General features: G+C 35.2%; 1 protein-coding gene and 1 non-coding gene across 2 annotated transcripts in view; one reads left to right on the forward strand and one right to left on the reverse strand.

Moving 5' to 3' along the window:
• The window catches only part of LOC149411761 (cGMP-specific 3',5'-cyclic phosphodiesterase-like), a 341,390-nt gene that overhangs the window by 115,317 nt on the left and 200,091 nt on the right, over positions 1–25,982 (reverse strand). The window lies entirely within an intron of this gene.
• LOC149411762 (U2 spliceosomal RNA) lies at positions 803–995 on the forward strand. Its single transcript, XR_016304860.1, has one exon. It is a non-coding gene; the product is annotated as a U2 spliceosomal RNA (small nuclear RNA).

Here is a 25,982-nt window from a genome sequence, read left to right on the forward strand (position 1 = left end):
GAGAATTTCGTAGTTACCCCCTGCCCCCATGGATTTGGAAAAATTATTGTGGGTAATCACATATGAATTTTTGTTTGTTGGGAAATTATTTTCAGACAACTTCTGTAACAACCATAATTAATGGGGGAATCAAGCTTACGTAGAAAAATTTGTCGGAAATATGTGGGCAGAATTCAGGACTCATTCTGAATCAATCCTCAGGTCGGTATTAAATACTTTTGAGTATTTTGTCACCGGTATTTTTACCAGGTATTTCTTTGTACCTGTACTCATTGTATCCAGTAACGAAAAGTACTCATAGGACTCACCTCTACTATACAACTAAAAACTTTGACATTATCATACATTTCAATTCCAAAACTCACAATAAAAAAATATTGCATCTCAAAATTGCACAGTATTAAAAACAACTAACACAATCAAATATCTAAGAGTAATTATTTATAAAAATCTGGAAGGACCAAATATGCCGTGAAAACAATTCTTATTGAGGCAAAATGTTACAAATAAAAACAGACAATAGTCTACACATTAACAAAATAAAAACTGCCATATGATGCTTTCTAAAAGAATAAAAACGTAGCTTTTTACGGTTTCAATCGTTGAATCGTTGACTTTACGTTTAACTCAATTAGATTGATGGGATACGACCGCTCAACCAAATTGAGTCGTCTGTAGCGTCAGTTAACAAGTCGAATTTTTAATATTTATTGCCGTTCCAAGATGGCGCCACTTTCGTCCGCAGTTTGCATATGGATAGTTCCTGCTTATCAATATATTCCCAAAATTTTAGTGTTCAAGTATCGCTTCTCGGCCTGTTGGCTAAGATCAAAGTGTAGTATCTGTTCTTATCAGCTTAATATCTGATAGTTCCCGCAATGCGGGACCAGTATATTAAACTGATATTTGGAATGTGACGGGATGTTCGGGGCTTGCTCCACTCCTGTCGCGGGTTGGCCCGGCATTGCAGTGCCGCCGGGATCGGCCCATCTTAAAAATTTCAAAACCCTTGCCGGGTGTTTCTCGGCTTCGGTAGTCCGGTATAGGACATATAGGTTAGAAACTAGGTACTGGGTCCTATGATTACTTTTTATTACTGGGTCAATAAGTATAAAAAAATACCGGTTACAAAATACTGAGTATTTAATACCGACCTGAGGATTGATTCAGAATAAGTAATTCTAATGAACTCGCCTAAATTCTGCCCACATATTCCCCACAAATATTCTACGGGAGCTTGATTCCCCGTTTTATTATTCGAAATCCGTGGGGGGGGGGGGGTTACAGAATTTCTGAAAAACATTATTCCCCACAAAAAAATGTCAAAATGAATACTCCCCACGAAATATTTGAAATCCATGGGGGGGAGGGGTTGTTAGAGAATTTCTGTAAACCATAAATCCCCACAAAATTTTTTCAAAATAAGTACACCCCACACAATTTTGAAATCCATGACAGAACATGGTTCTTACGGACAGGCAAAAAATCATAATTCCCCACAGTAATTTTTCAAAATCCACGGGGGGGGGGGTAGCTACGGAATTCCATTTCGCTAAATACCTACTAAAAATACCCAACAAAAATACTCATCAAAAATACCCATCGAAAATACCTATCAGAAATACCTACTAAAAATACCCATCAAAAATACCAAATACCTACTGAAAATACCCATCAAAAATACTTGTCAAAAATACCTGGTAAAAGTACCTATTAAAAATATTAAATCCCGGTATAAAATACTCATGAGTATTTTGGAACCAGGTATTTTAGAGATCTGTCACAAGTACAAAGTATCGCATGGAAATACCCGGTACTTTTACTGGGTACGATAAATACGCCTCACCTCTAATACTGAAGTATTTAATGCCGTCCTGAGGAATTGATTGAGAATAAGTAATTTCTAAACTGCACTCACATAAATTCTACCCACATATTCCCCACGAATTTTCTACGTAAGCTTGATTCCCCCATTAATTATTCGATATTCATGGGGGTTGAATTTCTATGATACGTGATTCCCCACAAAAAAATTTCATACATGTACTTCCCCACAAAATATTTCAAATCCATGGGGGGAGGGGGTGTTACAGAAATTCTGTGAATAAATTTTCCCCACAAACAAAAATTCATATGTGATTCCTCACAATAATTTTTCAAAATCCATGGGAAGGGGTAGCTACGGAATTCCCTGTCGAAAAATTCCCCACATTTAATGAAAGTAATAAATACTCAGTCCCAGTATAAAATACTTGTAAGTATTTTGGAGCCAGGTATTTTGGAGATTTGTCACAAGTACAAAGTAACTCACTCTTTTGTCTTTACTGAACATCTGTCTCGCTCTGAATGATGTAACAGAAGATGATAGCTGAAATTACGCTTTAAGTGAGAAGTCGACATCGCGCCTTTGTAAGACCTAGTCCCAGGTTATGTCGATCGACTTGTATTCTAAATCCTACATCACTGGTTATAATGCTCCGGCTTCCAATGTAGGATAGCATCTCTACTTATTATATTGCAATATAACACAGGTGGAACCGATTTATCAAAAATTGAAAAATATATTTTATGGAAAAAACCAGTTCCAAAAATAACGGGTACCTCAACGAAATAATATAGACGGTTCCAGTGACAGTAAGAGAAAAATAACCAGTCCCTTGTATACTGAACAGGAATATTGACAATCTTTAGAGACATATTCCAGATATTACCAAAAAGTCGATGAAAATAAAAAGGATTGGAGTGGAAAAAAAAACGAAAATTTTTGAGATGGTCGATATTCCTTTCCCGGTTACCAAAAACCAGTTAGTTTGCTGTCACTGGGACCGTCGATAATATTTCCCCGAGGAACCGGTTATTTTTTGGAAAACATATTTATATTTATAAAAAATATTTTATAAAATCCAAAAAAGTGACGTAATTTTATTAATAACCGTAAATATTTCAACAGTATTGCATTGTTTATTTATTTCTAACTTCACGCCAGGCTGGGCTTTTATATGTTATTTTTTTTTTATTTATAACAAAGAAATTAAAATGGAAGACAAAATAAAATACAACCTCTAAAACAAAAACAATGTCAAAAACGAAAGAAAGTGGAAACTAGACACTCCATAAAGCAAGATGGAAAAATATAATACATAGTAAAATTACAAAATATTAGTAAGATAAACAGAGCTACGTAGTTTCTATAGTTAAATTATTATCAATTTGATGTTCTTCTTTCTGAAATAAATTGGGTAATGAATTATGATATTTCTAAAATGAACCGGTTGCAAAAATAATGCGGATCGATCCAGTCACCGGGAGGAACAAAGTCACCGGGTCAGGAATATCAATCATCGTTACTTTTGCGCATACTCATAATTAATTAGGTAAACGTAGCACTCATTTTTTCTCGACCCTCCCTGGTATTCTGGTAGGTGGTAGGGTACGTTAAGGCGAAGCTTAATGCTAAATCACTATTTTGATTAATCTTTATTACGAATTGGTGTACATTATGAATACCAAAAAATATGATTTAGATAAATTGAAGGTTTTCCTATCGTTTCGCTTGAGGAGAATACAAATAAAAAATAAATGACTCATTAAAAAATATAAATGTAAACTACTAAGTATTTTTTTTTTCAATAGAAATGTACGAACGCATAAAGGAAACAACTTTTAAAAAATACAATATTATAGCTAAGATTATCTGTGACAGTTTCACTTGATTAACTTTTTTGCTTTCTTATAAAATTATTTACAAAATAAATAAAAACCACTTTTGTGCTTGAAATCGAACGTTTCTGGACTCCGTTTGTCAAGCGATTTTAATGCCTATTACCTACAATATTAGGTATACCAAGAATATACACATTTTTGGCTTGCAGCTTCCTCTTAAGCTCGCGCGGACTCTAACGACGTATGCTTCCGAGGGTAGCGTGAGTAGAACTAATTTCTCTTTACGTTATACTAGCGTTACTCATTATCAGCTGCTGAAACGTATGAAATTATGCTGCTGCGTTACAGCTTTACAATGTCCTGGATATGTCATACCCTACCAGGTATGCGGAGGGTTAAAAAATTCTCAAAAATTCCATATTTAGTTTTTCGTTTTAATAAAGAGTGACAAACATTCCCGGGTTACGAAAAATCTGACAATATTTATTTACAATCTCCTGCTACCATCACAGTAAGATAATTTTTTTCCTTTAATGTGATGGAGGACTTAGCCAGCCGAGGAATTGAACACACTACGCCTGGGTAGGACCCAAACGTGATCAACTCAGCCACCGACCGGTCATAAACGCATACATTTGTTTTAGACCACTTTAATTTTATTAAAAACTCAACCGTTTCGGAAGAACCTTACCTTCATCAGGAAAATATTAATACTGACATACTGAGAATACTGACAGATATAGGAATTCGTTTAGGAATACATACTAATTTATAATGTTAGCGCTATAACATTCACACGGAATTTGAACGGTTTCGCGAGATTTTCAGCGATTGTGTGTACTTTACTATAAACATGATTTTGCGAACGCTGACGGAGCAGTATTTTTTATTTATTTATTTGGCATGCGAATAAGTAAAGCGGGAAATATTGTTTGAATCGTGAATGGTGATAGACATTGACTACACACATCAATGGTGATGGTGGACTTGGCAGTCGAGGAATTTAACTCCCGACGCCATGGTCACGGTTAATGCCGATACATTGACTCTAAAAATTGCTTCATGTTCTACGATAGTATACTTTCAAGTAATGTTTTGGCTTTTAAGTGTAATTGGTTAACCTTTTCACTTCCCTAAAAATAAAAACCTGCCTGATGTTCGCTCATGTGATACTTCAAAAGACAATTTGGGAAAAAAATCCTCTTTTTTAAAGTAATTTCCCAATAGGGCTGGCATCAGACAAGTTGACCTTTTGAAGTAAAAATGATTCTGCGGTATCTATTTTTGATGATTCAATGATTTTTTTTTAATTAATGTAATTACATAAATGGTTTTGTAATGGTTCATAAATTTATCGCAGTGTACCGGGCGAGCCATAGATAATAGAAACCGACGGAGACATGTCATGGAATCGTGCCGACTGTCACCAAGTTACGACTAAAATACTTGGACTATCAAAACGGCTGTGCACTGAAAGTTATGAGTTCTTAGTGTAGGCAGAAACAAAGGCGGGGCGCCGCTTTGCGTAGATGCGATTTGCAGTACCAAAGGTGAACGACGACACTGTGAAACTTGCGTACCGGAAGAAGAGCCACCGTTTAAAGTAAATCAAATTTAATAAGTGGTAAAAATTATTCAAACCACAAAGTGACTGCTTTCTACCAAAATATAAAAATTATTCAAACCACAAAGTGACTGCTTTCTAACAAAATATAAAAATTATTCAAACCACAAAGTGACTGCTTTCTACCCAAATATAAAAATTATTCAAACCACAAAGTGACTGCTTTCTACCAAAATATAAAAATTATTCAAACCACAAAGTGACTGCTTTCTACCAAAATATAAAAATTATTCAAACCACAAAGTGACTGCTTTCTACCAAAATATAAAAATTATTCAAACCACAAAGTGACTGCTTTCTACCAAAATATAAAAATAATTAAATCAAATATAATAAGTAGTAAAAATCATTCAAACCACAAAGTTACTGCTTTCTACCAAAATATAAAAAAATACATATATATATATTTTTTTTTTAAATCCTTCAGTTCTGCAAGTATTACAGTTTGTTTATTTGTGACAGCTGTTTCGGTGTTTAAAGCCATTATTGATCAGTCACTATGCCAAATTGAGACGACTTATTTAAACACAGTTTTTTTTTTAAATTATTTTATTTACCCCTATCCTATATTAATTTTTATAACGTACGGTAATATGTTAATTCTTTCAGTAAAAGCTGAATTACTTAGAAAAATAAGTGTGTGTGGGACGTACAGAAAAATGTTTTTTTGTAAATTTTATTTTATTGAGGAAACAAACAGTTGTACATATTTTATTTAAATAATTACATTTTACATATTTGCATCAGTAAAGATTCCATATTTTCCCCTCTTTTCACGATGGCAGGTTTGTCTATTGTATTATGACCACTCGCGCTGGGGTGTTTACAAAATAAATTCCCGAGAGATGGAGATTTCCGGGCATTAAGTTTTGGATTCGACCGCGCTCATTCTAAAGATCATTCCTCCAATTCCATATAGTAACATATATACTGCTTACTATGGTTTAAAGCTAATGATTTCACCTATATATCATCGTTTATCCCATATTTTTACTGTTTTGGAACTGAGCAGTTTGCGGGAATTTCCTAATAAATTTGAAAAAATCGTCTGCCTAAATTTAGGCAACCATCGCTCAAGGTCTAGAGTCTTGAGTCTAGAGGGATACTTATGGGTAGCAATCGTTCGATTGCATGATAACGTGAATACTGTTTCCGTCTTACTTATAAAGATTCCCTAATACGCTACTGCAGCGCTGGTATAGCTCAGCTTAAAATATTTACTCATAATAATAGGTATGCAAGATTTTTTTAGACTGGCACCACTTTGTTCCAATCCTCAAAAACAGGGTCATTTATTCATTTCGCGTTTAGTTGCTAACTTCACTTTTCTTCAGATGACATTTTCGATGTAATTGACCAGGTCTGCGTTGATTTGTTTCGGAATTTGACCAATTTGATAGTGCTGCCAATGCGTATTACTCTATTATCCTGGGGGTTGGACGGTTTAAAAATCTTTCAGCCATTAATACTACGGTATTACTCTACTTTATAACTAACTAACTAACCATCTCGCCGTTTGCTCGCAGAGGACGGATCGTCAAACAACTCGGTCTTGGCAGACACTACTTTATAATAATGATAATAATAATAATTCTTTATTCCAGGATGTAGGAAGGTGAGTGCAATCCCACACATCCCATGGAGAGTATAAGTACATATAATATTTACATCATAGGTATTTTATAAATAATGGTAAATATGAAACTGTAGGCACCGCGATTATTATTATTTTTTTAGCAAAATGTCACCTTGACTCTAGCAACACTTGCCTGCGCAGCAAAATGCGCAGACGGCAGAACTGAGCTCGCGAGTGGAAAAAACTTCGAGACCATTCCGTCTCGAACGTTCCTCTCGCCAGTAAGCTATTTATTTTAATTACGCAAATTATTGTCGCGGATAGAATCCTTGTATTATCTCACCTTCTTGTGTTAAATAAAATATAACTCTACCAAACACTCAGCGTTATGATTTATAATCTAAGTTCCGTGACTGATTATTTAGAGAACTTGAATATCTCCGATGAGGTAAGCGGAGATGTTCCAGCAATTTCTAAAAAACTAAAAAGTAAGAAAATAAAGAAATAGATTAAAAAAAAATTAAAATGAGATCAAAGCAAAGAAGCACAGGAATCCATCGGATCTAAGATTGTGGGAGCAAGTATCTTTCTCCAATGGTCTTCAATGCTCGATCCTGAAGTCAGACGGGATTCTATGATAAGAATGTTTCTGGAATGGTTTATCCTTTCCCTCAGTCCTGCAATCCTGGTTCTAACTAGAGCTATAAATCCTGGAACTCGCCCTTCTGTAAACATTGAGGAGGCACTGCAGTGCCTGGGAAGTCCGAACATCAATCGGTATGCGTTAAATCTACTAATCTGTTCTTATCTGTTATAGTCATTCGTTATTAGTCGATTATGTTGATTATGAATTAATTGTAAAATGAAAAAACGTAGGGTGTCACGTGCCTCAACCGTTCGTGTTTTCTTGTGTCTAAATTATTGCATTCAGAGTTACGTAAAAGTTCTTCCGTAGATTCCTGAAGCCAATATGTTAAATGGTGTTCTTGTGAAGTTACTGAAGATTACAGAATAATAATATCTTGTTCTTGGAAGCATCTACAATCAAGACGAAGACTGGAGTGGAGTAATTATTATGTTCTAAGAAAAATACTAAACTGCATTCTACAGTTGAACTAATCCACCCAATAAACTATTCTAGAGTTCATTACATTTGCAACTCATTAAAAATTACTAAACATCGGATTTAAATGCATTTGAATATACGCGTGTGAATCATAATGAGAATGATCGTCCGATATTTGAGGAACCGAGTATTTTTTAATCAGTTAATTTTTAAACAGGTTCCTTTTGGAGTTTTTATCATAAAAAACGAGATTTGGTTATAGATGGTTTGTCTTCAAATGATTCAATGTGCTTTATCTTTATGACGAAGTAAACTGTTGTCATTTCAGACGTAAATGATGACAAATTAGCGGCATTGTCGATAAAACCTTTATCGCCGTACCTACTTGTCATTTGATTCTGTTACTGCAATTTAAAGCGCTCATTAAATGAAATTTTAGAAAACCGAGCTTAATGAGAATGTCTTCTTATTATTAGACATTACTGATCACTGACCTGATATTATAATCCTGCTTTTAAAAAATATATTAATAATGTTCACAAAAGTCCCAACCATCTGGAACCAGTGAGACTATGTTATCCCCAAATGTTGTGTGTTGTGAGGCTGACGGTAGTGGGAAGGGGAAGGATATGGGAAAGAGGAAGGTGGGGGATTACCTAGCTATTCAGTACTGGTCACCAAACACGGCTAAAGCCATTTCAAGCAACGTTTCAATTCTGAATGGTAGTCTTACACTTTAAATGAATAATTTGTGAAAAAACACATATTCATCAAATAAAATTTACTTGTGCACGCCGGGATTTGATCCCGCAACCTCCAGCTTGCTAGTCGAGAGCCTTACCCGTCGACCACTGAGGAAGTTTTTAACTAAACACAAGCATTCTCGGGTAACGAATAACCTGACAATATTTGAAAATCTTCTACTATCACCACAGTAAGCTGAGTAAGTTGCTCATGTCGTGATGGAGGACTTAGCCAGCAGAGGAATTGAACTCACGACGTCTGGGTAGGACCCAGACGATTCCAACTTGGCCACTGACCGGTCTAATGCAATGACCATAGGCATAGCCGAATCAGTTCGTGGTTCTATTCTTAAAGTGGACTGTAATATAATTATAAATTTTCAAATTGACTCAAAACAGTTAACAGTTAGAACAAATCAACACTTCTTGCGAATCGATATTATACCTGAGACACACGGTTGGTAATCACTGCCCAAGTTTCCGTAATACATTCGATACTATGCATAATAAAGGAACATGACATTTGTCACATGAGAACGGGTCGCTTCTACGATTCGTTCTTAAGTTCAACAGCTCGGCTGTGGAACGAACTGCCGGCCTCTGTGTTTCCTCCCTCCTACAACATGGGACTCTTCAAGACCCATGTTCACTCCTTCCTCTCCACAAAAAGACCCTCCACACAGCATCCCCAAAGATGACATAGGCCCTGAGGGAAATTATTTTCTTCAGGGCCTCCTGTGTGGAGTTAATATAAAAATAAAAAAATGTTCACTGTACCGGTTTTCTTAACAGACTGAATGTATAAATAATAATAACAATACTTAAAAGTGTTTTATTATCTTCCTTCTTTTGTAACAAATAGAGATAATGATATCATCACTGGATTCTCACGTCTTATCTCCATGCTGAGGATTTGATTTACATACGAGTATTATTAAAATTTGGTATTGTGGATGATATAAAATTGTTATAAGTTTATAAAATAGTGTTTTTTCTAAAATAAATTGTTACAATGTAGGTACTCCACACTGTCAGACAGGAACAGGTAATTGGGTAACAGGTTGGGTGGGGGAATGCAGAAACATTTGTTAGAAGGAGTACATAGTTGCGTCAAACGCTATAGATGAACGATTACGTTGGCTACACTGTGTGCGCGGTTCTGCACTTATATTGGTTAACGTCCCATCTCATTTATTATTTTTATATATTCTTGAATGAGTCCTTTGATATTTTCGTTAGTTTTCCCTTCAAAACAAAAGTCATTAATAATTAAATTTGCTAGAATTCCAAAGTCCATTTACCAAGAATAAAATAATAAATTTATCTTCAACATTACACCTCCGATCATAAAATACAATTTCATATATTATTTTGAAGGGCGACCAAGGAAAATTATTTGATCTCCGAGAATTACTGGAGAGGAGAAATTTTACATGGAATTTAAGTATAAAATGATAACGAAAAGACGTTTTATCTGCTGTTTATTTTGGCTGATTGAAAATGTTCTTACTTTTTCAAATATTGTCGAAAAATTTAGCAAAATCTTAAATTATTAACGAAGTATGGCAGAACAATTATAATTCCAATGGAATTTATTTACACTACTGTACACTTTACATTGATGTTTTTGTGCCAAATCACCTCAAGGGCGCAGTACAAATATGTAATACATTTCTACGATGATCTATTTTGTTGATAACTATATATGCAGATAATTACAGTACCATACGTACCTGGTAGATCACTTGAGATTAACTCTGTTTATTAGAGAAATTTAGATACGGTTCACACGCACAGGACATAATTGGACTTATTTATGTCCGGTATTTATATTAATAATATATTTAAATTTGGGAATATTTAGAGACTCCGGTTATGAGCCGTGCTGCTTCATTTAACACTAATTGAGTTTCTTAAATTTGATATTTTGGTTGGCTGGCATAAATGCCGTTGCAGTAATCGAAACGTGAGACTATGTAAGAGTTGATAAGTAGTTTTAACTAACTAACCATCACGCTGTTTCCCCGAAGGTGTAGGCAAAGATAACGGACTGCCAAACAACTGGGTCTTAGCACACACTCTTTGCCTCATTCAAATTCATACATCGTCTCAAACATACTATTATTATTCTAGCTCTTGACATGGACCGACTCAAGTATTTGATTTATTTGATCGTGCCATGTCTTCCTCAGGCGTCCCCGACTTCTTGTATCATTCATTTGCTCTACATGCCCAAACCATCTGAGCGTCCTTTTCTTAATCCTACTCAATACGCTTACATCAGCCTTGTATTCTCTGCGGATGTCCACATTTTTCACACGATCTTACAGCATTTAATCTGTTTTCATCCTTCCTCTGCCAGTTCCATGCCTCACTGCCGTACATCCGGGTTAGGTACCAGCACTCCATTGTGGACCGCTAGCTTCCCTTCTTTGGACAAGTTTTTGTTAACGCCAACTGCGTTCAGTCCTCCATTAATGGAGTTACATATAGAGACGATTGAATTATTTATTTATTAACGCCCTACTTGGATTTACGTGACGATTATAAATTAAAATGAAAAAGCAGTATAACATAAATATAAAAATATGTAAATAATAAAATAAAACAAACTGGTTAAGTTATTATCACACTAACTTTAAAAATACTTTGAAATTTACACATACGAGTAGTAAAAAAAATTAAAAAAGATATTTTTAAGACAATACAATAAATATTGATTACTCGTTATTTATGTTAGCTAAAAAGTGCTGAACTTAGTTGGCTATGAATTTGTCAAGATTTAACTCAAACATATCAGCGACATCTATAAGCTAATTGCCCAGTCTATGTATTTTTTCCATAATAGAATTGAACATGACCGGTTACTGTTGTGGATGCAGTGACAACAAATTTATGGCATCAGGGCAGTCAAATCTTGAATAAAAAAATTTATACAATAAAATTAGATCAAATATTTTGCCCCATTCAAATAACTTTCTATTTCAATTTGTGAAAACGACACTTAAGGCGATGCACTACGTCGTGTAATATTTTACATTGAGCCGCTATCAATAACAACCCTTACGTAGATGGCGATCGCCTGTTTTGATTTATGCAAGAAAAAAACATGGCCAAAAAGTTCCTTTTATTTTATTTTGTGGATGTTCAGGCATAAATATGTAATTTTTTTCGATAATTTTATAAATAACTTAATTTGCCACACTATACAATAAAATTATAACCGAAAATGGGTTCGTAAGTAGGAGATTTTGAACTTTAAAGCAGTTTTCATAGGTCTTATACATTATTTTTTTCTGGGCTTATAAAATGACTCGATTATTTCAAAGGCCAAGATGTATTCTACTCGCAGTATTTAATTAAATCATCTGAAATATTTCTAGGCAACCAAATTTTCAAACCAAAAACACATGATTTTGCAATACTACGTATGGCATCGCCTTAAATTAAAAACTAATTTGAGTTAATTGAACAAAATTTTACGCAGGACTAACGCACGTTTTATTATATTTATTTTTGTGATGATTCAGGTAATTGTTCCGCAATAATTCAATCATCCTTGAATACCGCTAATGTCAAACTTTTTATATTATTCCGACGGGCACGTCTGGCCGGTGAGAATTGATTAGATTCTGGTAACAATATCTGTCTTATTCTCCTGCGGTGACGTCACATCTCAGAGGTTAACTTTATCCTCCCCCCCCCCTCCCTCCACAGTACCACCCTTACCACCTTTCCGTTTTAATCTCCAGCCCCCAAATATAAGCCGCGTGGGCGAGGAGGCATGATTGTAGTTAGGGTCATCAAAGATGTTGTTTTCAAGTTATTATGCCGTGTTGCGTTTCCTCCTTCTTATGCCAACCTTTCGGACAGATTTACAGTATCCATTGCCAAGGGCTCTACTCTGTATCTTTCGGGTTAACAAACCAGTAAATTCGTGGTTTAACTTTTCCTTGCCAGTGCTCTCAACTGAGTGAGCATCGTCTCTAAATAATAAAATATCTCTGTAAATATACTAAACACAAGGTTCAAATTTTTTGGTATTCCTAAGCAATAAATTTAAGTATTGCATTAAGTAATTACAATACATAAATATGTACCGAGTGTATAGGACCGGAAGACGAGGAATTTTTTAACACTGTAAGGTAAAGGTTAAAACGGGTTTGTGACGTGGCTAAACCGACGTCAGGAAAGTTTCTAAAGATACAGAGTAGGCCCCCAGGACGGATGTGTAGATTCTGGGGACCATCTCAAGAAGGATCTTAGAAAATTTTCCATCGCGCTATCTAGGCCATCCGGAGAAATCGGCATCTGGATAAATGGCACTTAATTAAAACCAGCCATTACTTTTGATTTATTCCTGAAATTCTAGGAAGACCCAAAGCACATCGAGTATGCCTAGTTGAAATCCACAAAAACCACATAATATAGACGACGGGCTAAGCTTAATAGTGCTTTGTATCCGGTACTTGACGGCTACACCAAAACCAAACGACTAAAACCACATTTATTTAATAAGAGCAATGCTGTATCACTTCTACCCACATAAAAAACATACTTTACCACAATCTACGAATCCGCCGTGACGATGGACACTGTACCGCTGTCCGAAACATTGGCTAAAGAAGGATGTAAATAGGCACAATGAGGCATAATAACCCAAACATTATTAATCAATGAAATAGTTGAGATATTGAAAATTATTGCGGTTGGTCTAAAGAATTTGATTTTCAGAACCGATACGAAATACAGGGTTTTCCAATAAGAGGTGTTATTTTGATATTCAATCGCAAAACATCAATGGTTTCGTTGCTTGTGTACGTAGCGCCGTCTTGTTGAAAGTAGACGTTGTCCAGATCAATACCATTCTATTCCAGCCATAAAAAATCATTAATCATCTCTCGATAGCGCAATCCATTCACCGTAACTGTTGCTCCAGCCTCATTTTAGAAAAAGTAAGGTCCAATGACTCCGCCGGACCATAAACCGCACCAAACAGTCACACGTTGAGAATAAAGAGGGTTTTCAACATTAATTCTTGGGTTTTCCGAGCCCTAGATGCGACAATTTTGCTGGTTGACGAAGCCACCGAGGTGGAAATGGGCGTCATCACTCAAGATGATTTGCATTTGATTCACTCAAGTGAATTTTAATAATTTCAATGCGTTGTTGAAGCGTGTATCGTTCCATTTTTATTAATGGCGTAGTTTCTACTTGTGAAATGATAAAAAATGACATCTTCAAAAGTAACATCTAGCGAAATAGCGGGCTATTCAAAATTACACCTCTTATTGGAAATCCTGTATAAAATATTTCGTTTTTATAGCCGAAACTTATGCACATAAATGCAATTTTCACAAAGTTATTTCACATTATTGAACCATAAAATTTTGGTAGTCGTTGTGATAATGACTCAAAAGTGAGTCAGATCATGTCAAGAATACGAATTATAAACGAGTTTGTTGAGAAAGTTCATTAATGTGAATGAAGTAATTAGTGTGTGCTACTGGGCAGCGATACTGAAAGTTTTCGATTCTCTCAGTTCAGGATAAACACGTTGCTTGAAATGAGTTTAACAATGTTCGGTTAAGAGCCAGCTATTTCACAACCATCTTCTTCCTTATCTCCTTTCTCTCCCCGTTCCCTTCTGCCCCACAACTTACCCCAACTTGGAGACGCCATAAACAGGTGCTGGTCAGTTGGGACTTATTACAAGTTACTCAAAGTACTACTTTATTAAAGTAGAGATATAATTATTTATTTAAAAATATATTTTTCGCCTGCTGCATTGTGGCAGCCCTATTTATAACGTTTTCTCCCTGATTTCCAACACCCACCGTCAATCTATCCATTTACCTGTGGAAACTTTCCACAGGATTCTTTCACAGATCTGTGAAAACTTTATTCATAAAATATGACATAGATTTTGCTAGATGTGACCGATGCCAGAAAATAACCATCTACATTATACCACTTATTGTACTTAGAACAAATGAAGCCCTTGGTTTTAGTATTCCGGAATATAGCTCCGTTATTTAGGCTCCTTCTGAACAAAACCATATCTTAGAAATAGAAAAAGTACAAAAAAGGTTTATGCGTTACTTATATATGAGAGAATATACACACTATCCATTTCTGTATTCATTATTTTTCTTTAAAAGAATGCTCGATTTCAACAACTAATGTTACGTGTATATTTGGTAGAGCCGAGCCACGAATTACGGGAAAGGAACGAAGCAACTGAAGGCAGCGTTTCGCGCCATTTGCGGTTGCTTCGTTCCTTTGCCATAAATGAGTTTAAGCTCCACAGTTCGGCTGGTTTATGTATACGAATTATATTTTTATGCAAAAGTTGTTTAAACTAATCTCTGGAACTATACTTAATCCACTTATATTGAAATAGGTTAACTTATGTGTGCCTATCAAGTTTACTCTTGGGACATCCCGTGCACTTTTTACACCACGAAAGCGAGGACTCCTGACTATCAGAATGCTCCAATCAACAAAGCAACTGAACTGCATAATGATTCTACATTGATCATCGATGTTTTCAACGTCACTTACAGACATTTCAGCAACTATATATTGACGTATGTCACAAAATAGTAGAACAGCCCCATGACCTTTTGTACGTAAATTTACCTCAAATTTGTGATCTTTTTTGTAGAACATGAATAAAAAATAATACACACTAGAAATGCCGTCCATGTAGATTTGAATGAAAATTAATGTCGCCACTTTCCTTTAAACATCACCCCCCTGAACCACCAAACTTGGCAAACCACTTGGGGTGACCTACTGCAGGGGTGTTGGTTATCCAATAAATGGTTCCCGGGCGGCGGCACCCATACTTGCCTCCCAAATTGAAATGATTGTTGATATGATATTATAAGTGATACGTAATATGGAATTTAACTCATAACCTTATGACATCCTGATTTAAATGTCTCCACAGTTGAGAGATGTAACATTTTATCTAGCGTAGTTTATTTTATAAATGATGACTTGACGGCCTACGTGGTCGGGGGGTAAAGCTCTCGACTAAGTCGACCCGGCGCACGCAAGTAAATTTTATTTGATTAATTTGTGTTATTTCTAGCACGTTTCCAACACTGCACCCTCCAGAGTGGAAGATGCTCTCATTATCGCCCTGATATAAGACTACCATTCAGAATTGAAACGTTGTTTGAAATGGCTTAACCCATCTTCCTCTTCCCCATCTCCTAACCATCCCCACATCCTTCAGCCACATCCCCTAATTCAACGTACTCCAATTGGGGATGCCATAGTCTCACTGGCTCCAGACGGTTTGAAGCAGTTAGGACTCTGTGGAAAATTTTATTATTTTAATGAAAGTTAGAATTAAATGATGTATTTTTAAAATGTTATTATGCGTTCTGCTTTTAAAATAACAAGAATATTTTAAGAATGATTCGAATTTACATTTATATAAAAGTACCCTAAAAATGGATTCGTGCGAACTAATTCTAAATTCAGAATTGAGAGATTTAAATTTGAAAGATGTTGTAAATTTACCATTGCAATACAAGTAAATTATCACAGAAATATTAACGTATCTCAAAAAGTTCTGTTTTAAGAGCTCGCTGAATATTTTAGAATAATATTTAGATAAAAACGAAACTTTTCTGTTCTGCTGGAAACGAGTTTATAAGAAACGATTCTCAAGTTGAGAGTTTTTAATAGCGACGAGTAAGCAAAACATAAAAAGCTTTTGGTCTACGTGGTGCAATCAGATATTACAGTTTAATAAAAATTATTCGTATCATTTTGTAGGTTTCTGTTAGTGCTTGATTTGGTTTGTTTTTCTGAAAATTGTTGTTTGCTGCGTAATGTGAACAACATGTTTTAAGATAAAAATAAAACTGCTTCAGTTCACTAAACCAACCACTCGAGTGGTTTGCCGAGTTTGCAAAACGTTTGAGTGATCGCACGAAATAATATGCCATTTTCGACTCGCAGAATATTAGATTTAAATTTTTTTATAAATTTAATTTAGATTAAATTTGATAATATTATTATTAAGTTCTGCAAGTGTTTTAGTTTTTTATTATTGTGACAGCTGTTTCGGCTTACAAGGCCATTTTCAAACTGTGGTTAGTCCACATTGAGACGACGTTTTTATACTATTTCAAATGTAAATTTTGAAGGTGCATACATTGATTTATTACTGGTTACACCGATGACATGATCTATTGATCTATTGATCTATTGATCTATAATCTAATAGATCATGTCATCGGTGTAACCAGTAATAAATCAATGTATGCACCTTCAAAATTTACATTTGAAATAGTATAAAAACGTCGTCTCAATGTGGACTAACCACAGTTTGAAAATGGCCTTGTAAGCCGAAACAGCTGTCACAATAATAAAAAACTAAAACACTTGCAGAACTTAATAATAATATTATCAAATTTAATCTAAATTAAATTTATAAAAAAATTAAATGGAGTTCTACGAATTAAACACAAAAACAATAAAAAAATTAGATTTAAACTTTTTTTTATAAATCTTAAATATATAGGATAAGCAGTAAAATATAGGTGAATTCATTAGCCATATAGCACTGTAGTCAGTTTATATATCTCCGTATTAAAATTCAGAAGTATGATTTTTTTTAAATGAGGGCGAGAAATTTCCAACTCTAACGCCAATCACTCTACTCATATTCCTGTTGTTGGCGCGATCTCTCGAGTGTCTAACTGTTAACCAGATATACCAAGTAGTTGTGTCTTTTTATGTTTCAAATTTTCTATTGTCTTCAATAGTTAAAATTATTTATTGCAGTCCACCACAAACTTACTTGCATATATGGTCACCTGTTTTATCCATTTCAATTTCGTCTGTTCTAGTGTACGTACAAATAAAATATTACAAGTATTACGTTGTAAAATGGCAATATTCACGCACGGGCAGGAAAATCTGCCTGAGAGCCAATTTAAAAAGGTTATGTATATTCAGTGATTAAAATTTTCCATCGGAAATATTCACGAGGATGTTAAATCTACTTTTGTAAATACTTTTTTCGTGAATTTTCGTGAGATCTAAGCAGAATAAATATCGGCCACAATAGACAAAATGTATATTATGAAATATTAAATGCGACAATTTTTTAAGGAAAAACAGTTAAATAACTTACAATTCAATCAATCAATAAAATATCAGAATAATACAAAAATTTAATACGGAATACATTCAAATTACCTATCTCTATCTAGGTATAGCTTATTTTAACAAAATTCCTATCTCTATCTAGGTATAGCTTATTTTAACAAAATTCCTATCTCTATCTAGGTACAACTTACTTTAACAAATACCGATCTCTATCTAGGTATAACTTACTTTAACAAAATACCGATCTCTATCTAGGTATAACTTACTTTAACAATCTTCCTCTAAATAAAAAATAAAATAAAATATGTAAATAAAATAAAAAAATAAAATAAAATAAATTTCAGCTACTACTCTTGTCTACGATAATTGAAAAATTATCGAGTCCATAAATCTGTTATTATTTATTATATTACTGTATAACATGTGAAAATTATATAATTATTGTAATTCGATTATTTTTTTTAAAATATTTAACTTAGGTGTTCGAGGAACGAACAAGGGTTGGATAGCCGTACTTTAAAGGGCTATTCCACACAGATAAAGCATGAATGAAGCTTATGGCTTATGACAGGCGAATGCGAAAACACAATTCGTAATTTTAATTCACAATCAACTTACCGGGTGGCGAATGAAATCTGCATCTCAAGAATCATCTGTCAGCACTGGAACAGTGATCGTTGTACGGTAGCACTCGTTATTTTGTATTGGTTGCGATAAAATACATATTAAGGGATTATTCCGATAAATAACCGGCGATAGTGTACACATTGGTTTTGACAGGACGAACGTTTTTTGTGTGATTGTCCGGCTCACGGCACTCCGTGGTTATAGCTGACGTGTGTGAATTTAAACTACACAGTTCAAATTCTGACCATACTATTGGTTAGCACACGGCCTGTCAAAAGCAAACGGCGTGACGGAACATAAGTATTTTAAAGATTATAAACTAATGTTAATAAGACAAGGTTTTTATGTATAGCACAAAAAATAACGAATTATAAATTATTATTTTCAGGTTTAGATGTAGCTTAATTGGTAAAGCAGCTGACTGGCATTCGGAAGGTTGCGGGTTCAGTTCCTGTTGGCGACATTTATTTTAACTCGGGAGTTTTTTTCAATTTGTATTGGTTTTTCAGGCTAATTATTATTACTTATAACAATGTATTCTAAATATTATTTTAAATAAATTTTCTACCTTTGTGTAGTGATATTACACAAAATCAGTGAAGAACTAGCGCAGACGCAAGAAAGATCACGGGAGAAAGAAATGGTGGTCTTACAGGTCTTACTCTAGGGCTATACCGATAATGTTTTTCTTTCTAGGACGTGCCGCAAATACACTATAAGTTATTTTTTATTTTATCAAGTGCGCCCTACTGTCGAATTTGGCAGCCATCTCTGGTCCGGAGCCCCAAAATACCGGAAAAAAACCCTTGACTCTGTGCAGAAACGGGCGGTCCGTTTGATAGATTCCCCAATCTTAACAAACGGACTGCAATCTTTAGAGCACAGGCGTCAGGTAGGTATGCTGTCCTTGTTCTATCGGTATTACAACGGAAGATGCTCTGAGGAGCTAGTGTCATTGATCCCTTCGGCACCGGTGCGTACTCGGGATACACGCCAAACGCGCGCCCAACATTTGTACACGGTTGACATTTGTCACATGAGAACGGGTCGCTTCTACGATTCGTTCTTAAGTTCAACAGCTCGGCTGTGGAATGAACTGCCGGCCTCTGTGTTTCCTTCCTCCTACAACATGGGACTCTTCAAGACCCATGTTCACTCCTTCCTCTATACAAAAAGACCCTCCACACAGCATCCCCAAAGATGACATAGGCCCTGAGGGAAATTATTTTCTTCAGGGCCTCCTGTGTGGAGTTAATACTAAAAAAAAATTAAAAAAATTGTGAAACAACACAAATTAATTAAGTATACATATATATTTTAATACTAACCCCACATAGTAAGCCCAGAGGGAAATTGTTTCCCTATAATATTTTGAGGTGCCCTACATGGGTTCGTAACCCTTCTCATTGGCTGGTAGCACCTTCCTTCCCTGTAGTACCATTCTTTATAATATTTATCTTTCTTTCTACGCCTCATTTGATGACTAAAAGAAAAGAGCTGAACTTTTTTAGGGAGGCCCAAAGAGGAAGCTGCTATAAACGTGAATTTATGTAAGTTATTTCTTTGCTGTTTCTTTGTCTGTACCTTTGACAGCCATTGTAAGTCACGTGCTATGTGCTTCTTATATGTATACATTTACACGTCCATTTTCGGCGGCCATGACAGGTAACTTCCCGCCTTAATCTCTAATAAACAATTGAAAGTCACCCGGGTTGCCAGGTGACATAAATAATTTATACAGCAGAGTCGAGTGTGTTGTCATATGTAAGAAGAAGTGTCACCTGCGCTGTCGTATGACATAAATATAGCTGTGTCATGTGTTGGGACTAGAAAAGGTAAATGGTTTATTAAAGAAATGAGAACGGGAAAGTACGACTGTATGTTGTACGCCCAGCAGCGTGACAGTTATCTTGAGCTGTCAGAATTTGGAAGTGTTACATAGAAAACCCCAATAATTTCATGGAAAAGGAGTGTGAACATTAGGATTTTTTTTTAATCTGTTTAAGATGCGTACGTACATAGTACTGCCTCTGTAAGCCAAGTTGTTGTAACCTCTATTTGAGTTACAGGCGTCGTTTGCGAGAAGTCACTACTGTCACTGAGAAATAATTGTTTATAATTGTAACCAAATTGAAATAACCAATCATTTTTTTTTTTATTTTTTTTTATTAACGCCTAGAAGGCTTTTACATATACATGTTATGGGTTTTGTTGTTCAGTAGCATTATAAAATATTTTAATTACATAGCATAATAAATTGAGTATGAACTTACATAACAATGTGTAGGGTTATTGTTATGGTGTTATTATTTTATAAACATAAGCAAGCAAAATTTATTGTACAAAGTACGTCGGTTGAATATTTTACAGAACATAGGTTAAACTAATACATAAACTTGAGAAAAATATAACAGATATAGGTAGGTAGTTAAGTAGATACAATTCAAGTATATAGTTACGGTGTTATTGGAATTTGGACAGTGAGTTCGATAAGTTTATATAAATATAGTGTAGTTTTTTTTTTTTTTTTTTTTAACATTATTTCTGGCTTTCACCCTTCAAGGGTGTTCTTGGCCATCATTTAAAATTATTGAGAAATGAAAGGTGAATTTAAATATTAATTTTATTTAAATGGGCAAATTTCAAAATTATAATGAAAATTGGAGTCGAGTTCAGACTTAGAAGAGATGAGATGTTGAATGGAGGGGAGGCAATTTTAGATAAGGCTTGATAGAAGAGAGGATATTTGTTTAGAGAGGGACAACCAAAAAATATGTGATCTAAAGTTCCCACTTCTAGACCACAGAATGTACAATCTGGGGAGTCAACAACGTGAATTTTAAAAAGATGGGAAGGAACGGAACAATGTCCGATCCTCATTCGAATGAGTGAAGAAATTTCTTTTTTGGAAAAATGAGGGAATTGCTGAAACCACGGTTTTGATGGAATAGTTCTTTGTATTGAGGCATAGCAGGCTCCCTTGGATTGACTAGCAATGTGCCAATACTCTGCCCAAACATTGCGGGATCTATCTTTGATGATGGAAAAAATGTCAGATAGGGGAATGTGGTTTACGAGGGTAACAACAGGGTTGGACGCTCCTTGTTTTGCCAAGGCATCCGCAATATCATTACCCATGATACCAACATGTCCAGGAATCCAAATCAGAGTTACAGTTTTACCAGAGCTTTGAATGGAGGCTATCATCTCTCGAATAAGGCATACAAAGTGATCATCAGGATGAAGAAGAGGACTGGATTTAAGTTTTTGGAGGGAACTGAGAGAGTCAGAGAGAACGAGGGAATGTTCGAAATTATTTTTAATTATATATTTGAGAGATTCTATTATTGCAATGCACTCGGCTGAAAATATTGAAAATTGATTTGAAATTGAATGAAATATTCTCTCATTAGAATTATTGTGGTAAACGTTAATACCTATACCACAGTTAGGAGAGTCGGGAGATTTGGATCCATCAGTAAATAAAAGAGAAAAGTTGGGCCATTTAGATGAAATAATGTCATTGAAAATATTATTGACAGTTCGGGCCGGGAGATTGGAATGACTTTTAAGGATTCCGATCCCTTCAAATATTGTTGGGGATAGGGTGATGTGACTATATTTTAATTTGTATAAGGGAAGTAGATCATTTTGGATGATGTGAAGCTCTGAGAGAGACTTAAAATTTTTACAGATGTCAGGAAGAGGTTTAGTTGAAGCTCTGATTGTAGATGAATGGTTTGAGTCAATGAACAACGAGACGCTGGGGATAACCTGATGACATTTAGAATTTAAACATTTAAGAACAAATTTGTCAGCAAATAGTTGACGCCTTAAATAAAGAGGAGGATCAGAACATTCTACTTGAAGGGAATTGATGGGTGACGATTGCATCGCTCCAGTTATAATTCGCAAAGATTTAGATTGAATTTTGTCTAATTTATTAAGTACATTTTTTGAGGCAGTACTAAAAAGTGGGCAGGCATAATCGATATGGCTTCGAATAAGTGCGTTGTAAAGCAACTTAATGCAAGTAGGGTGAGCTCCCCACCAAACGCCAGATAAGGATCTGATGATATTTAAATTTTTTTCGCATTTAGTAACTAAATTATTAATATGGGAAGACCATTTAAGTTTCCTATCAAATGTTACTCCCAAAAATTTTACTTCAGAAGCGTTGGGGATTGGAGAATTTTTAAATAAAATTTGAACGGGGGGGTTTTTATGGCGGTTTGAGAAGGTGACACACTGAGTCTTTTGGATTGAAAGTTCAAAACCATTTAAGGTGAGCCATGTGCAAAGGGCATTCATGGCTTCGTTAAGATATTTGACAGCGAGAGGGATGATTTTGGATGATAAGAAGAAAGCTATGTCATCTGCGAACTCAATAACTTTTACTTGTGGGGGAATAGTGACATGCATATCATATGTGTATATATTATACAGTAAGGGGGACAATACATCGCCTTGTGGTAAACCCTTCCAAACAGACCTACTTTGAGGAGAAATATCTGGAAGTTCAATGAAAATTTTTCTATCTAGAAATAGATTAATAATAGATTGGACAAACATGGGGGGAAGGCCAAGGCCTAGAAGTTTTTTTTTCAGGATTGGGATGGAAACATTGTCAAAGGCGCCTTCTACATCTATAAAGACGGCAAGACAAACTTCCTGTTTAGAAATTGATAAATTAATATCAGTGCTGATGATGGCAAGGTTATCTTGAGTGGATTTTTTTTCCTAAATCCAAATTGAGATGGAGAGAGAAGCTGTTTACTCTCAACAAAAAATTCTAATCGGTTTTTAATTAATTTTTCATAAAGTTTACTGAGGGTGGATGAAAGAGCGATCGGCCTGTAGTTGGATCCAGAATTTGGTGATTTGTTTGTTTTTAAAATAGGGATGATTATTTGACAACTCCAGTCATCAGGCATTATACCAGTCTGGAAGATTTTGTTTAAGATGCTTAAGAAGTGGTTTAGAACATTATCATTACTATTTTTGATTATGCTGTAAGGTATACCATCTCTGCCTGGAGATGAGTCCTTGACTATTGATAAACAATTTTTTAGCTCAATTAAGGTGAATGGAGAGTCTAGCCAATGATTAGACATAGGAGTATTATAGATAGGCGTTATTTCATCTAAGTAAGGTACAGAAGGGGGGGCAATTTTGTCCAAGAATTCATCTATCCATTTAGAATGAGACGCTCGAGGAGATGGTGAACTGAAGGAGGATCGAAATCTTCGGATCATAGACCAAACTTCCGAAATTGGAGTGTTCGGAGATACTGAACTGCAGAAGTTGTACCACCCAGATCTTTTTTTTGACCTCAATACCCTTTTGGCATTGGATTCAGCGTTTTTGTATATAAGATAGTTCTCCATAGTCATATTGTAACGATAGGAAAGAGATTTAGCTTTCCGAATTCTTACTACTTTGGAACATTCCTCATCCCACCAGGGAGTTGGAGGGAGTTTTTTTAAAAGAGATTTAGTTTTAGGGGGAGGATTTGATTTATTTATTGCAGTTATGAGCATTGATTTGAAGTTATTATAGTCATCTTTGACGGAAAATATATTGGTGTTGGGTAAATTTAGTAGGAACTTGTCCATATGAGAGTTAAATTCATCCCATTTGGTGTGTTTCGTTTTAATCTTTGTCGAAATATGAGACTTGTCCGATTGGAAAGAAGTTTGATAAGTAATGGTGATCGGGAAATGATCACTGGAGCAAGGGTCGGGGGACACCACCCAAGAGGAGAGAGAACCCAGACTAGTAGAACATATCGAGAGATCCACTGCACTGGGGTTTGTGCTGGGGCGAGAGATCCTAGTAGGAGATCCGTCATTCAAAAGGAATGTAGTTACAAGAGTACAATAATGTAAGTAGGTAATACACACAAGACAAGTAAGTTTGTTATTATTATTATAAAGATAAACACTACAGTTTGTTGTAAACCATCTTTGTAATCATCAATCTTTATTTTGCCCGATTGGGAATTTTACAAAACAAAGCTTAGTTAATGAAACAATAAAATATGCGTTTGAAAAAAAATTATGAATCTGTTACAAACATTCTAGTATACTGTATTTATGTGTTCCTGGTATTTTGTCCTTGTCGGCAGGTTCACTTTTCTACAATTGTTATTGTTTTATGTGTAATTACAACAGATGCCTCTGCGGAAATTAACACTAAATACCCTACGATATATGTGTCTTCCTGGGCCTCGATTCTTGACGAAGTTATTCCACTCGAACAACGAGTGGGTCGAACGACTTTTGACGTTTGGCGTATGTACCATCGACGAGATTCGAGATTGCGAGCGGCCTTGACTGGAGAATCGATACCCTGGTGTTTTGTTCGTGGCGACAGGTTATCGTTTTGATGTTTATTTTATTTATAAAATACCTAGATTAAAAATCGCCGGACATTATAATTATAATTTAGGAAAAAAATATTAAAATAATTTATTGCATGTCTGAATTTTTGGCATAGTAGGTTTAAATTTTGAAAATTACATCTAAATTCAAAGTAATCAGAGTTTTAGAGTTCATTCAATCGAAATAACAGACACCCAATCGAAATTAGTATTTTTGATTATGGTTATACACAGCCCTGATTTAATTAGCATAAACAGAAATGCCACGCCAAACAGAACTACTCGAAACTAAATATTATTTCATTGTAGGTAACAATAGAATTAGAGCCGAGTCAGATAGATGGTCGTTTCGGCTTTTACCTAGATTGCACGCAGTTGTAATACAGGGTTTTCCAATAAGAGGTGTTATTTTGATATTCAATCATAAAAGATCAATGGTTTCGTTGCTTGTGTGGCACGTAGCGCCATCTTGTTGAAACTAAACGTTGTCCAGATCAATACCATCCAATTCCGGCCATAAAAAAAATCATTAATCATCTCTCGATAGCGCAATCCATTCACCGTAACTGTTGCTCCAGCCTCACTTTCGAAAAAGTAAGGTCCAATAACTCGGCCGGACCATAAACCGCTCCAAACAGTCACACGTTGAGGATAGAGAGGCTTTTCAACAATAACCCTTGGGTTTTCCGAGCCCCAAATGCGAAAATTTTGCTTGTTGACGAAGCCACCGAGGTGGAAATGGGCCTCATCACTCAAGATGATTTGCATTTGATTTACTCAAGTGAATTTTAATAATTTCAATGCGTTGTTGAAGCGTGTATCGTTCCATTTTTATTAATGGCGTAGTTTCTACTTGTTAAATGTCAAAAAATAACAGCTTCAAAAGTAACATCTACCGAAATAGCGGGCTATTCAAAATAACACCTCTTATTGGAAAACACTGTACTTTCGTATATATTGTAGATGTTTTCAACTGAATGAAATGTAGTTAAAAGAAGGCTATAATAGCACACCTCTTCAATACATACCTACTAATGTGACAAATTATTCCACTCTTACATTCACGTTACTCGGAGTTATGAATAAAATTTGAGTCTTTCCCACTTCTTCTACCATTCAAACTACTCTCTAAGCATTCCTGGTATTTATAAGAAAATATTTTTTTC

Source organism: Hesperophylax consimilis, chromosome 25 (genome assembly GCF_061612785.1).
Source record: "Hesperophylax consimilis isolate HC1 chromosome 25, BYU_Hcon_1.0, whole genome shotgun sequence".
Taxonomy (NCBI): Eukaryota; Metazoa; Arthropoda; class Insecta; order Trichoptera; family Limnephilidae; genus Hesperophylax; species Hesperophylax consimilis.